This window comes from Mirounga leonina, unplaced genomic scaffold, assembly GCF_011800145.1.
Source record: "Mirounga leonina isolate KUSES-001 unplaced genomic scaffold, KU_Mleo_1.0 Mir_97, whole genome shotgun sequence".
NCBI lineage: Eukaryota > Metazoa > Chordata > Mammalia > Carnivora > Phocidae > Mirounga > Mirounga leonina.
In genome coordinates, this window is record NW_023270889.1 from 7182125 (window position 1) to 7197081 (window position 14957).

Below are 14957 nucleotides of genomic sequence, written 5' to 3' on the forward strand. Positions count from 1 at the left end.
AAGAATTTCAGTTCTTTTTCTGTCATCAGTGATCTTGTCCATGCTTTACCGTAATTCAAGTTACCATCCTTTCTTTGCTGTATTTGAGATTTGGTACCCGGATGAATGACTGATGGAAATTGCACAAATAAGCAAAAAATACATATTTTTAAAGGATGTCTTTTTCAGCTTCACTGCAAGGCTGCTTCTTTATTTCTCTAATTTGCTTATCCTTAGAGGTTAAGTAAAGCCAAATTAATGAGAAGGGGAAAAAAAAGATTAAATAACATTGTGGACCAACAATTAGTTTATTGACTTTAGGAACCTGCCTCCTTTTACAAATTGGGTGTTATATTGTCATTATTGTTTTGAGATATTTCTATACCTAGTGATCGCATTGACAGTTAAACTTGTCCCTTCAACCATATCATCTTATGCTCCAAAACTCTGCCTTCATGCGAGCTATCTCTTCCTGAAATGCCTTTGCACATCGCCCTCTTGTCTTCTGACAATCTCCTCCTCATCCCCAAGACTAAACTCAGGCATTAGCTCTGTGGGGAAGCTTCTCTAAATCGTCTAGGACCAAAGACTTGTTCTGCCTCTGTGCTCCCATAGAACTTTGTCCCGTGCTCCACGATAGATGTACTTCACAGGATTTGCGTGTATGTGTTAGTACCATGTGCAGAACTCAATGAGCTGTGTGGGCCGCATGAATTAAGTAATTAGGTTTAGCTTTAAGACAAGGCCCACTTTTTATGCTTCTTCTAAATTCCTCACATGACCTAAAACAAATCCTCATCAGTCATAGGTGCCTTTAATTAAATTCCAGGGAAGGATTTTCTCATCATTTGAAGTATATGCTGGAGTCCACATGACACAATAGAGGAAGGGAAGACCGTGCACCTAACTGAGCTTAACGCCATTGCTGTTTCATTGGCAATTCCGGTGTCTTGAAACCATAATTTGGATTTTATGACATAATTACAGAGTAGATTTCTAAATGAGATATAAATCCTTGGAGGTGACTCAAAGGGAAGGTTAGTGCTGTTTTTTTGCAAGTGGCGTCCACTTGTCCGTTGTGCCAGGCCACAAACTCTTTACAACCCTCCTCCTGTTTTAGAAGCCTCTGACATGTTCATCTGCTCCCTAATTAATATGAGAGGTTATAAAAAGGGTGGCTTTTTAGTCCTGTTTGGGTTATCCCAGCCAGTATATTTCAAAGCCTTCACACAGCAGATGACGTGATTTATTCCTAGTTTCTGCAAGGAAATGAAAAGGAATCAGTTAAAAATGTTTTACTATGTATAGAATTGTTGAATCACTATATTGTACACCTGAAACTAATATAACACTGTGTGCCAACTTTACTGGAATTAAAATTTAAAACTTACAAAAGAAGAATGATCTACTAATGGTGCAGGTTGCATCCCACATTGGTCCCTCCTCCGCACACAAACATAGTACACCGCCCTTCACTTTCCCCTGAAGGGGAGTGCAGTTCTTCCCATCTTCTTTGTGAGGTCACGGGGAGAGGAACCTAAACATTGGACTTGTTGTAATACAACCTCTGGGTATGGCAGGTCTGTTGAAGAAATTCCTGCTAAGTCCTTTGGCCTATGTTGATTTTCTGTCTTGGTGATAGACAAGAATCCTAGTTATCCCTTATCTGTGATATAGCACATAGATATTGACCTGCCCACACAAAAAAGAATACTGTCCTTCCAGCTTCCCCTGATCAAAAGCTAGCTCCCCTCTCTCCCAAGACTGATTGGATAAAGTTACCCCTGTCGGTGGGTGTGTATATCAGCACTCACTTTCCACAGAGCACAGGCTTGGACACATGGCCACCTTTGTCATCTGAGCGTCTCATTGAGATGTGACAGACCCTGGTGCTCACGTCACCTCACCTTGTACACTGTCACTGTTTCACAAGCATTTAACTCTCTGCTGTGCACCCAGCACAAGCTCTGCACTCTGGGGAAGAAGGGAATGAGGAAGATATTGTCCTAACATCAGGGAGCTCCTGTTCTCACTCAGGAGATAATTTTACACAGACACCTAGTGTTCAACATGAAATGTCCTGTCATTACACAGTTATAAGACAGACATTTCCTATGTGCACTTTTCTAAATTCTCAGATTCAAAGCAAAACCCCCATGAAGGAAAAAATATTACAACCCTCTCAGAAAAAATTCTAGACAGAGCTGACCTAACGTAGATAAATGCCACCCCACCTCTGCAGGCCCCTTGACTTTATTCTTGGGCTGTTGCTGTAACCCCTTCATCACTGTCTCCCTCCCCTCTCCTCCCCCCTACTCATCTCTCCTTTCTTGTATGCCAATGGCAGTTTTAAGAACCCAGCATATCACTCTGCTCTAAACAACCCAGATTTCAAACTGCAGACCTGTCCCAAGACACTGAAATCCAACATCCTTCACCCCAGCTTGTAAGTCTACGCTACTTAGTACCCCCCAGGACTTTGCTCATGTCATCCCATCTTCCAGAACAATCCTCCTTCCACCTCACACCACATTCTGTAAGTATAAATCCTGTCCATACTTTAAAGCTCATCCAGGACCCTTTGACCCTTGGCCTGAGACAGTGCTTCCCTTCTCCAGGCTTGACATTAAGAGAGATCATGTAATTTTATACCACTTTTAAGGAATATATCAGATGCTGCTTTGCAGTAGAGTTATTTGCATTTTTCTCTTATCTCCCCATCTGGATTGTGAACAGCTGTATCTTATTCAGAGTTGTGTAACTCGCAGGACCTAAAGTGGTACCTTGAACAGTGTAAGGAATAAATGATATTGCAAATAAATAAATTAAATGGAAGCAGCCTTAATAGCTCCCTGGTTACCTTCCCCACACTTAGCAAGTCCCACAAACACCCCTTGTCATGGAGGCTGTTAGCTGGCTGGAGCCGGCAGAGAGCATCAGATCCCCCCACCTGTGTTAATCACACATTCATCACCCTAAGTGTTCCAGCGCGGAAAGCGCGGAAAGGACTCATGGGAATCAAGTGGTTTATACTCTGAGGACAGCTTCCTTCCAGGCAAAGGCTACAGTGTAGCAACAGTAGACAAGGGGTATGCACTGACCAGAGTCTGACCCAAGTGTGCGCCTCTTTGTCCCCTCACTGCTCAGTCACACAGGATGCACTTCGTCTCCAGGTTTGGAACCGCTACCCATGTGCCTGCCAAACACCTCTGTATCGAGAAGCCCAAAGTCTCCCCCCGATGGGTTTCCTATAGGGAGCTGGTGATGTAAGTACGTTCTAGCTGTGTGGACGACCGTAACCATCAGCCCCCAGGTTCCAATGACCTTAGGTGCAAATCATAAGCCTAATTCTACTGCTGAACAGCATTGACAGACACACGTCTTGCACATCTTTCTGAGGACTTTTTCTTCCTCTCATTTTTAAGTCATTCCTTTCACTGAATTGACTGCATCTTACTCTGAAAGTGTAAATTTTGTGATCAGTGACATTTCCCCTTCAAATTAAAATAAGGAAAAAATATGGAAGTCTCACTGACTGGCATTTGGAGCATAAGTTAGTCCAAGGTTTTATGAAAACAGGCATTGTGAACATCAATGTCAATGACTGAGATCAGAGTTGCGTTTTGAAAGGATTGCAAAAGCTTATCCTCTTAGATGGGCACAACAGATGAACTGCTTAAAGTCTATTAAGTTCACGAACAACGTCCTTCACAATCATGAGTTACTTTTCAATAAAAACACGATTGTGGGACATAAATTTGATACGGCAGTTGTCACCTTTGCGGATCCTTATCTTCTGTTCTTAGCTGGACTCCTGTCTTTACCTGCTCATTTCTCTTTCTCACCTCCTGTTTTTCTCTATTCCAATGTCCTGCTCTCTGCTCCCGTATTCATTCTTCCCCCCCTACATCTGATGCAGTGGCTCTTCTGCCCCATCACCTTCAGGAGCACCCCCAGTTTTCTGTGATATGAGCAAACTCCTCTCCCTGGCATTCAAGAAGGTCCATGACATGGATCCTCCATGATTTTCTAGCCTTATCTCTCTTGTATACTGTGGACACCCCTGTCTATGTCCCTGCATTTCCTGCTTCATCATATCCTTTCCCACGGACCCCTTTGCCAGAAATTCCCTCTTCTTTCCTCTGAATCAGGAACATGCTCCATGGATTTTGTCTTTAAGGCATATTTCAAATGTCACTTTATCCCATCAGAGGATGAGGACTTTCATTTTGGAATCTCTGTAGAAAGAACTCACTCTGATAGCAAGACAGACCGTTGTAGTCCCAGATCTACCACATACTTCCTGAATGAACTTTCCTGAGTTGTATAAGCTATCTGTACCTTGGTTCTGTTTTGTTTTGTGTGTTTATCTCTAAAATAGAGATGCTGGGTGCCTGGGTGGCTCCATTGGTGAAGTGTCTGCCTCTGGCTCAGGTCATGATCCCAGGGTCCTGGGACCAAGTCCCATGTTGGGCTCCCTGCTCAGTGGGAAGCCTGCTTCTCTCTCTGCCTTCCACTCTCCCTGCTTGTGCTCATGCTGTCTCTCTCTCTCTCTGTCAAATAAATAAAATCCTTATAAAATAAAAAAATTTTTTAAATAAAATAGGGATGCTAATAGTACCTACCTCACAGTTGTTGTGAGAATTAAAAATGTTGATATATTTAAAAGAGTTAGAATAGTACCTGGCCCGTGATGTTTATTGTATTCTCTCATGGCTCTTAGTTTATTCCAACAAGTATTAGGATTGAACTGGGTGAAATGTCCTGTACTCAACTGTATGTTGGACCTTAATATCATGTCATTTGTTTCAACCTTATGGGTTCTTTGGTCTGCTTTCTATTCCCTTGGAATAGACTACTATCATCAGGGGGAGGGGCTTTATCTTATACATCCTTATATCCCACAATATCTGGGATGTACCTGGCACATGCCAAGTGCTTAATGAATAGTTGCTGGGTTTTGTACACACAAACAAAAGTAAAAAAATAAAAAATAAAAAAGCCAGGTTTCCCCCAATATCATAATTACTCTTTGGCCAGCACAGAGCACCTCCGTGCCCTTTAGCAGGCATTTATGAAGGGAGAGGGCTAAAGGTATACAGGAAGAGATATTTCTCTTCTCTGTTACTATAAACACATACCGTCTTTCCCAGAAAGCCTTCCATAGAACCTTGACTTCAGGTCATGGAGCCTAGGGTCATGGTCTGGCCTTGGGATCTGTCACAGGACATCTCTGTACCACCACTGTGTATCCTGTTGGCGCGTCAGCTGCTGAGGGAATAGTGGCCCCACTCCTGCCCTATTACACATCACTGCCCCCATCTGAGCCGAGTGACCTCCTCAGCTTTGAGGATCCGTCTTTTTTTCTTTTTTAAGATTTTATTTATTTATTTAACAGTGAGAGAGAGAAAAAGAGCGCACAAGCAGGGGGAATGGGAGAGGGAGAAGCAGGCTTCCCGCCGAGCAGGGAGCCCAATGCGGGGCTTGATCCCAGGACCCCGGGATCATGACCTGAGCCGAAGACAGACACTTAACCGACTGAGCCACCCAGCCGCCCTGAGGATCCGTCTTCATCAGATCTTTTCAGCCTTAAGGACTCATTAGCTGACAATACAGCTAAAATAAATGCACCACCAGGGGAATGTGTATGTGCTGTGAGGGTGCGTATCTTAGAATGTGCAGCGTTTCTTTGTAACAAAGAATTTGAGCTTTGGACATGCTTTAGAGAGCAGTTCAGACATGGAAGCTGACATTGAATTTTTGACAGGCTACTGTTTATAAATAATTCAGTAAATGATTCAGTAAGTAAACACAGATTATTGTGATCCCTTTTAAGAAACAGTGTTTATGTTGGCTCTCTCTTGCACCGGACTAGTGGTAACCCTTCCTGACTCACCGCACTGATCTCCAGATACTGCTAAGCATCCTACAGAGACTATCTGCCCCCTTCCTAGCTTCTCTGAAGTAGGAGGAAGGCAGGTAGAATTATGCACTTTACGCAAGAAGAAATGGAGGTACCGAGAGAACAGCTTCCGTAAGCATCTTAACCGACCAACAGGAGAGTAAAGAAGATACTGTCAGTGCAGTGCTTTGTACCTGTCCCTAGAGAAGCAAAATAAAGCATAGATAATGCATATTAGTGAAAATTCAAATAACAGTGTTCAATTACCACAAAATATGGCCCTGGCAGTGACTTTTTTCCAGCCTGAAATACCCAGATAATGCCTACCATTAGTTTTCAGGTCTGAGTGTCCTGTTATTATTATCATACATGATCCTGTTTTCACATGTAATTGTTGGGAGGTGAGGATTCTTTTGTAAGATAAATATTAGGCCTTAAATTTTTTATCCTCCTTCAACTCCCAGCAATTTGCTAAGCCCTAATCAGTGTCGGTGGTAAGTATATATTTACCACTTAATTTACAAGAGAACTATTCGCTGTGCATATGCTTAAGCCAGTGGTAGTGAAACCTCTGGGGTGGAAAATAAGCCCACAGCTCAAGGCCAGCGTCCTCAAGTACCCGCAGCTCCTTGTTGATTGTAGACATATGTCAAGGTCTTTTATTTCTTTTGGAGTCCAAACAATAAGAAAATATTTAGAAATCTGTGGGCATAGGCCTCTAAAAGCCTTGATCTTAGAAGCAAGTAATTTTTTTTTTAAGTCTTAGAAGGATGATTAAGCATCTCCCTAAAAGTTCCTGTGGGCCTTTTTGTGCTCCATATACCCAGTGCCTAGTTTTATTTCTCTTCCAAAGCATAACACACATTTTTCAAGGATGAAATCCAAGATAAACGTTCTTTCACCCTTGGTGACCTTGGTGGGTGGGGACCACTTTGTAGACTCTAGAAAGTTAAAGCGTCCCAGCAACGTTGGTTGTGACCTTTGAGTCCTCCTAGCCTGCAGCCTTCTGATTCACTGCTAGATTTTTCAAAACCAGCCCCGTAACCACTGCTCCCAAGGGAGCTCTGGTTTCTGCACACAGGAGTCTCTCTAGGGAAAGAACCCCTGAACTGGGCCCACACCAGCTCCTACTTGTGGTGAACAGTTTTTTTCAGATAATGTGCATGTGTGCACTGAGGAAAAAAACTTGAATTCATTATGTAAGTGTGCACTGATTTTAAAATATACAAATTAATCTATACATGGTGAAAGCAGTCAGTACACATTTATAAAGATTTATGGAATTCAAACATAGGTGCCATTAAATAGTAGTTCAAGTAAGAGCATGCTTCATGGCAAATATATGCAATATGAAATAATATATATTGAAACCAAAAGTAACTCAAGAGGTGATTAATTACTAAAAAAAAAACTTATCACTTAGAAAAGAAGTTATGCAACTTTCAAAGGGCTTTTTAAAATGTATGATTTATAAGAAACTGATTTGCATGTCATTTGCAATCTGTGATTCGAAATAAGCTATTTTCTTTAGAGGTCAGCAGTTATTTAAACTAGGGGTTAGCAAACTATGGTCCTCAGACTAGATACTTGTTTTTGTAAATAAACGTGCCTATTTGTTTCAGATTGTCGAGGCTGCTCTGGGGATCAACTAGTCATCATGTTTGTATTGCTTCTTATCTTTTAATCTCCCATAAAAAATTATTTCCTATTCAGTAACTGACACTAATGGGAATGCAGGATTCACTTTACAAATTTACTTCACAGTCAATTCTGAAATACACTGTATTGTAAAGTAAGATTAATAGTATCTGCTAATCCACATGGACTCGTGCGTTGACGATGATGATGATGATGATGATTGGAGGTGGTTGCAGCATTGATATTGGTGCGCCATCAAATGAATGCTGAGCATCTGTAAATGCTTGGTGATGGACGGAATAGGCAGTCATCTGCAGCTCAGCTGTCTGCATGCATCATCATTTTCACATAACATTTATCTTAGGAAGAGTTACAGTCAGCAGATCACATGGTTCTAGTGTGAGGACAGACTTGACCTTGCAGGTCTGTAAGTCTTTTATAAACAGCTGCCACTGAATTCATGCTGAAGAATAAAGACAGAAGACTCTCCTGTTAGGAGATGGTGTAACGTAAGAGACTCATGCACCTGAAACCTCACTGCGTCACCACAGATGTTATGATTCAGATGCACAGCCTTCATGAGGCCTCGAGGTTGTTCTCAAGTGGTGTCCATGTGTTTACCGCTGCAGGTTCTGGTTTTCCATGTGTTATGGAAAAGCAGCCTTGAATGCTTCTTTATTCTCTCTTACCATTCCTTAATAAATATAATTTTTAAACTCCAAATTTGGATTAATTGAAAGCAAGTATTTGCAGGAGAGCCCATCTGTGCTCTCTGTTGTCAGCACGTACGGCTTTGTGCACCTGTCACCACAAAGCTCCCGCGGGGCAAACCCCAAAGCAGTGGAGAAACACCTGGATAGCATCCTTTCTGTGACTGAAGCTTCTCTTTTTCTGAATTCTAAAAGCTTTTGAAGTTGTGCATCTTTTGCATTAAACTCAAATGGCTTGTGTACACCTGGTGTCTTCCCTTCTAGATTGAAAGCTTTTTGAGGGCAAGAAGATAGTCGTCCTTGTCTTTATATACTCTGCCCCTTTCTTCACAATTTAAACAGGGCTTTGCACAAAATGGGAGCTTAATATTTGTTAAATGCTTATCATATGGCGTCCCAGGAATTACTTAAGAGCAAATGCAGAAGGGAAGCACGGGGAGAGATGTTAGTGTAGATTTCATGATATTTGAGTTTGGCTTCCCACCACCCCAGTCCCACTCAACACACACACACACACACACACACACACACACACAGACTAACACAGAGGAGTAACATAATTGTTTCCTCAAACCTGAGAGCAGTAGATGCATCTTCCTCCTCTGCCACTTTCTTTCTCATCGGGAAAAGCAGACAAGAAGGTCCTACAAAAAGATTATGCTAAGTGAAATAAGTCAAGCAGAGAAAGTCAATTATCATATGGTTTCACTTATTTGTGGAACATAAGGAATAGCATGGAGGACATTAGGACAAGGAAGGGGAAAATGAAGGGGGGGAAATCGGAGGGAGAGATGAACCATGAGAGACTATGGACTCTCAGAAACAAATAGGGTTTTAGAGGGGAGGGGCGTGGGGGGATGGGTTAGCCTGGTGATGGGTATTAAGGAGGGCACATACTGCATGGAGCACTGGGTGTTATACGAAAACAATGGATCGTGGATCACCACATCAAAAACTAATGATGTATGGTGACTAACATAACATAATAAAATTTAAAAAAATAAAAAATTTTAAAAAAGAAGGTCCTACAAAAGTCTTGGAGGTGTTTGTTCTTATCAGACAGTCTAACAAACTCTTATTGGTTTCAGTTGGTGTCACAAGCTGTGTGATGAGTACTTTGGAGTTTGGGGAGCTGGAGACCATGAGCTGTCTCACGTGGATGCATCCAGCATCCTGCCAATAGGCCACAAGCTCCAACTTACCCATCTATAAATGGAGGGGTCAACACCTATCTCGGAGGGTCATTGTGAGGAGCAGATGGGTACATAGAAAAATTCCTGGCACAACATAGGTACGGAATAAATGTTAGTTATTTGATTATTTTTACTACTGCTGTTGCTATGGTTACTACTTCTATTACTGCTCCTGAAAGAGTAGTAGCAGCCTGGGTCCCTGGAAGTATCCTACCTACCTCCTCAGCCCCTCACCAAAGCGTATCTCCAGTTTAACTCCATCTGTACTTTCCGGGGGGATAGGAAGGAGGCTGGATCTAGTATAGAATATCTCACATCGGAGTAGTATATATTTTAAGAACTAAAATTCTCACAGACTCCAGAGAATGTTTGTACAGCCCAGTTTGAGAATACTTGATGTAACAAATTTTAATGTTTGGGATTTGTCTTTTCATTGCCCTTCAGAGGCAGGGAAGCAGGGAGCATTGAAGGGAAGGCCCGAGAGGCTTGCCAAACTCCAGATGCCAGAAGACAAGACATGGGCTCCCAGGCAAGAAAGACAGATGGAGAGGTGCTGGGGAGGAGAGCAAAAGGGCAGCCTGGAGCCTGGCCTACTTGCTTCACAGTCAAGACTGGGTAAAATGTTTGGCACCTAGTAGAATATTATTCCCTTTCCTTCCTCTTTTCCCTAAGACTGTCCTCAGGGATAGAAGAAAGGAGACTGTACAGATCACTAAAATGGGTGCCATCAGAACAAACATTTTCTACTTTTCCAAAGAGAATCTTTACCCCCTACTAGAGTAAACTCAGTCCCAAGGAACATTTACTGTCTGGATGAGTCATTTGACAATAATCATGTACTGTTTTATCGGTAGGATTCTCTTATATGGAGTCGCTAACTTAAAATTGGTTTTTGCTTGAGAAGTTCAGCTCTAAGGAGGCTTCCTGGATCAAGTTGAACAGCAGCAACAAATAATATGTTAATTAGTGGTGAGGTCCTCAGGCTGGCCTATGACAGCCCCGTTGACTCGTGCTACAGCTGACCGGTGGCTGGCTCTGAGCCTTGGAGCTACAGGTCTGTGGAACAGAAAGAGGAGGAATGTTTCCCACCCTCTTTAATGCCACCTCACTATCCCTACCCTCCGTCTCTCCCTACACCCCACTCTAAAGACCCTGCCTTTCTTGAAGGAAGGCAAACATTTTGAACTAGATGACATTTTTCTTTGGTACCTCCCCCCAAATTTAGTTTTTGACTGAATAATCTTGGTTAAATCATGACAAAATAATCTCCTAGTCAGCCTCAGTGTGAGAAGCTGTGAAACCAGAAAACGAGATGTCTTCGTGCTTTGTAGACCTCTCCTTGCTGAGGTATTTATAAGAGCAGATACCTTGTTGTTAGTCATCAGTGACTGACAGGACTAGAGAGACCTCTCCAGCTCCTTTTGGAGAGACCAAAAGCCTGAGAGAGAAGTCTATCAGAAAGTTACCTGGGGCAGCGAGGCTGCTGAAAAGAGAACAACTAGAAAAAGAAATAAAATATTTCCAGATGGACAGAATCTGGAATGAAAGAAGCAGCCTTCTCAGGCAGCTGAGGGAAAGAAGGAAACTGAGCCCAACGATCAGAAGTCTTAGGAGACCAAGATTTCTCAATTACCAAAAGGAGGGAAGCTTGGCCTCGTTTGGGCTGCAAGATGAGAATGCCCTTCAAGTGAGATCCGTAGGACTCATTTGACAAAAGCTGGTTTCGCTCTCCTCTTTGAGCCCAGAATTCCCTCCTACTACTTGCCCAGCCTTGACCATCATCACCACCTGTGATAGTTCCATTGTACCTCTTAAAGGACGGCCCAGTATTTTCCTCGGTGCGACTTTCTTGAAAAAAAGAGAGACCTGGAGATAAAGGGCTGGCGGCTTCGTTGGTGCATCCAGAGCCACAGCCAAAGCCTAAAATCCTAATAGAATGTCAATATAAGCAGATGACTAACCCTTCAGCCCCTAAGATCCTGAAGTGGTGGTTCTTGATGCGTGTGTGCATCAGAATCATCTGTGGACATTTTCAATCAATATAAATGCCAGAGTTCTACCTCAGACCTGCATTGATGGAGCTCAGTCCTAAGACTGATGGAACAAATTACCGTAACCCTGGTGGCTTATAATAACAGAAACTTCTTCTCTCACAATTGTGGAGGCCAGAAGTCCAAAATCAAGGTGTCAACAGCGTTTGTTCCTTCTGGAGGCTCTGAGGACGAATCTGTTCCATGTCTGTCTCCTAGGTTCTGGAAACTGCTGACAATCCTTGGTGGTCCTCAGTTTGTAGATGTATCACTCCCTTCTCTGCCTCCAACTTCCCAAGGCCTCTCCCTCTGTCTCTGTGTCTGTTCTCTTTTCCTATCTCTTATAGGGACACCCACCACTGAATTTGGAGTCCTAACCTAAGATAATCTCATTCTGAGATCCTCACTTAATTACACCTACAAAGACCCTTTTTCCCAACAAAGATCACACTCATAGGTACTAAGCATTAGGATCTGGGCATATCTTTGGGGGATAAAATTTAACCCACTACACATACATAATAAAAATAACATCGCCCCCAAAAATGATTCTTTGCACACTCTGCAAAGAACTCTGCCCTTAATGTTTGAGCCCACCATTTCTCCAGTGCTTAGGAAATGCTAGGCCATGCAAAGTTAAACAGGCTTCTTTATTGCAGAATTACTCAGATTCTCTAATCTGCTTGGGTGCATTCTGATTGTCCCAGAGAAAGGAAGAAACAAAACAAAACAAAACAAAACACCCATAGCACTTCCTGAAAATAGTTGACCAGGGGACTTCTTTTCAAGGGATTATCTATTATAGCTTCAGTGGCCACTGGTGTTCAAAGGAGCACAAGCTGAAGTGCTTGTGGCACTTCTGCAACGATGCTCAGTGATTTGGGCACGCTACGGCACTAGCCTATGAGTCTATGCGCTTGTGCACCCATTTAGAGTGTACTGATCCCTCTCCGAGTATGAGTGCATCCTTCAGTGAATAGCCACAGGCGGTTCCCTAGAGAGTTCGTATATATGCTTGGATTTTTGGATGTCATCTGGTCTCTAAGCTTGCCTTCTGCTATTTTCAGAGGGATCCTGCTAAAATATTAGGATGATAGAGTGGAGAAAGGGGGGATGGAAAGGGAAAGGTGGCCAAGATTATACAATGTGCTTTTTTCCCCCTGAAAACAGCCCAGAACACCTGAAAAAGGAGAAATGACTTCATCATTTTTATTCCTATAATTCCAGTCTCTCAACAATAGCATCAAAATATGATTCTTCAGTAAGTTTATAGTGATATTATTTTTAAGTGGTCACCTTTGGAGGTTACTAGGGTATGTACTCATTCTAAAAATTGATACATCAAGGGAAATAAGCAATTACCTTGAATTTTTGTATGAATTGCATTTCAGGGTAACTGAATAGTTGGTGAAGAAAAGATGTTTTCTTCTTGTTGTCTCTCTCTATATATAGACAACAATTATATAAAAAGCCTATATAGAGAGAGACATTCTAGCTAATAAATATATATATATAATTCTGCCTATATATATATATAGAATGTCCATATATATATGTAATTCTGCAATAAAGAAGCCTATATATATGTATAGACTATAAACACACACACACACACACACACACACATTCTAGCTAATAAATCCAGATGAAATGGTAGGATTAGGAAAATCAGTTTAGAACCCCTAATGACATAGTGGATTTAGGCAAGGTCATCAGTGAATGATAAAATATTTAGGTGAACTCTATTCTTCGTGAGTCAGGCTGACAACACTTTGAACCCAGATCAATCTTACCATCATCTGATATTATATGTCCCTGATCCAGGAGTTTGCAGCACCACCCATGATGGATTCTTTCTCTGAGGGTTGAACTGAATCAAATTACGTCTCTAGGTCTTACTGCCTATTTATGGAAAATAGGAGGGATAGAGGAACATTTTAAATGACTCGAAGAATGCAATAAGCTAAAGGAAATTATTTTCAACCAAAAAAAAAAAATCACATAATAAAAAGAAGAGAGAGGAAATGTCATAGATTTGAACAAATTTAAGAGACATTATGTGGGCCTAGTTTACATTCTAATTCAAACAAATAAATTGTCAAAAGACAATTTTTAAGGTATTTTTAGAAATTTGAGCACAGACTGGGTATTTAATGATATTGAGGGATCATTATTAATTTGTTAGGTATAATAATATTTTTTTTTAATGAGAGAGTCCTTTTAGAAATAAACATGTAGGGGCACCTGGGTGGCTCAGTCGTTAAGCGTCTGCCTTCGGCTCAGGTCATGATCCCAGGGTCCTGGGATCGAGCCCCACATCGGGCTCTCTGCTCAGCGGGAAGCCTGCTTCTCCCTCTCCCACTCCCCCTGCTTGTGTTCCCTCTCGCTGTCTCTCTGTCAAATAAATAAATAAGATATTTTAAAAAAAAAGAGAAACATGTAGGTAGTTATGGGTAAAAGCAGATGGCTAAAAAAAACAACAGATAAGTAGATAAGTAAAGTATGGTTTATTATTATTACTAATAATAAACATATGGTTTCACTATTGTTATTATTATTTTACATGGTTCCTTAAGCCATGCTCTCTATTTTTTTCTATAATGAATTTTTTTAAAGATTTTATTTATTTATTTGAAAGAGAGAGAGAGCACAGAGGGAGAGGGAGAGGGAGAAGCAGGCTCCCCACTGAGCAGGGAGCCCAATCTAGGGCTGGATCCCAGGACCCTGAGATCATGACCTGAGCCGAAGCCAGACGCTTAACTGACTGAGCCACCCAGGTGCCCCTCTTGCTCTCCATTTTTGTGTGTATTTGCAAATTCCATATTAAAAGTAGAGTAATCCCTCATGAACAGTCTCAATCCCCATCCCCTAGTAAAGACAATTCACATTCCCTGTGAAACCATGAAATTAGCCTTACTAGTGAGGATTAGTGAACTCTAGTGAACTCTAGTGAACCAGAGTGCTAGCTCTGAAAAGTGGGAAAGGCCCTTCCATGAGCACAGCAGTTTAGAGGATTTCTCTAGGACAACCAGAGAACGTTTGCGTTCTGGCTAACTAGACATTAATGTATTATGCTGCAGGGTGTGGTCCTGAGGGTTGACGTTGAAAGGCATCCTTGGTTTCATTTGGCAAAGAAAAATAAATGGCTTGGCTAGAAATTTAAGCCTATGGTTCTAAGTCCTATTTGATCTCAATTTCAAGAGATTCCATTGCTGCTCTGATCTAACGTGATGATATTGCTTGCACACGAGCTCTGCTCTAGGTCTCACATTGGTGCCAGCGTTTTCCTAGGACTGAAGTCACGTTGTAGTGAACACTGCTGTGTCCCAGTAGAGCCTCCAGGATGATATGGCTGCGGACCGTTTACATTCTGCCCCCACGCTTTAGCCTCTCACCCCTCATAAAACAAGAAATCAGAAAGATAACCAATAGGCTTTTGATTAAGTCACAAACCAAAAAGAGAGAAGAAAGAACCAATTAGTTGCTGTTTTCAAAATGGAGTATT

The 14957-nt window shown here is 41.9% G+C and overlaps 1 protein-coding gene and 1 long non-coding RNA gene across 4 annotated transcripts in view; both read left to right on the forward strand.

Moving 5' to 3' along the window:
• LOC118006541 (growth hormone receptor) overlaps positions 1-14957 on the forward strand; it is a 257625-nt gene that overhangs the window by 181590 nt on the left and 61078 nt on the right. The gene's annotated exons all lie outside the window — the stretch shown is intronic.
• Positions 6-11990, forward strand: LOC118006549. Its single transcript, XR_004678110.1, has 2 exons — positions 6-3245; positions 9318-11990. It is a non-coding gene; the product is annotated as an uncharacterized LOC118006549 (long non-coding RNA).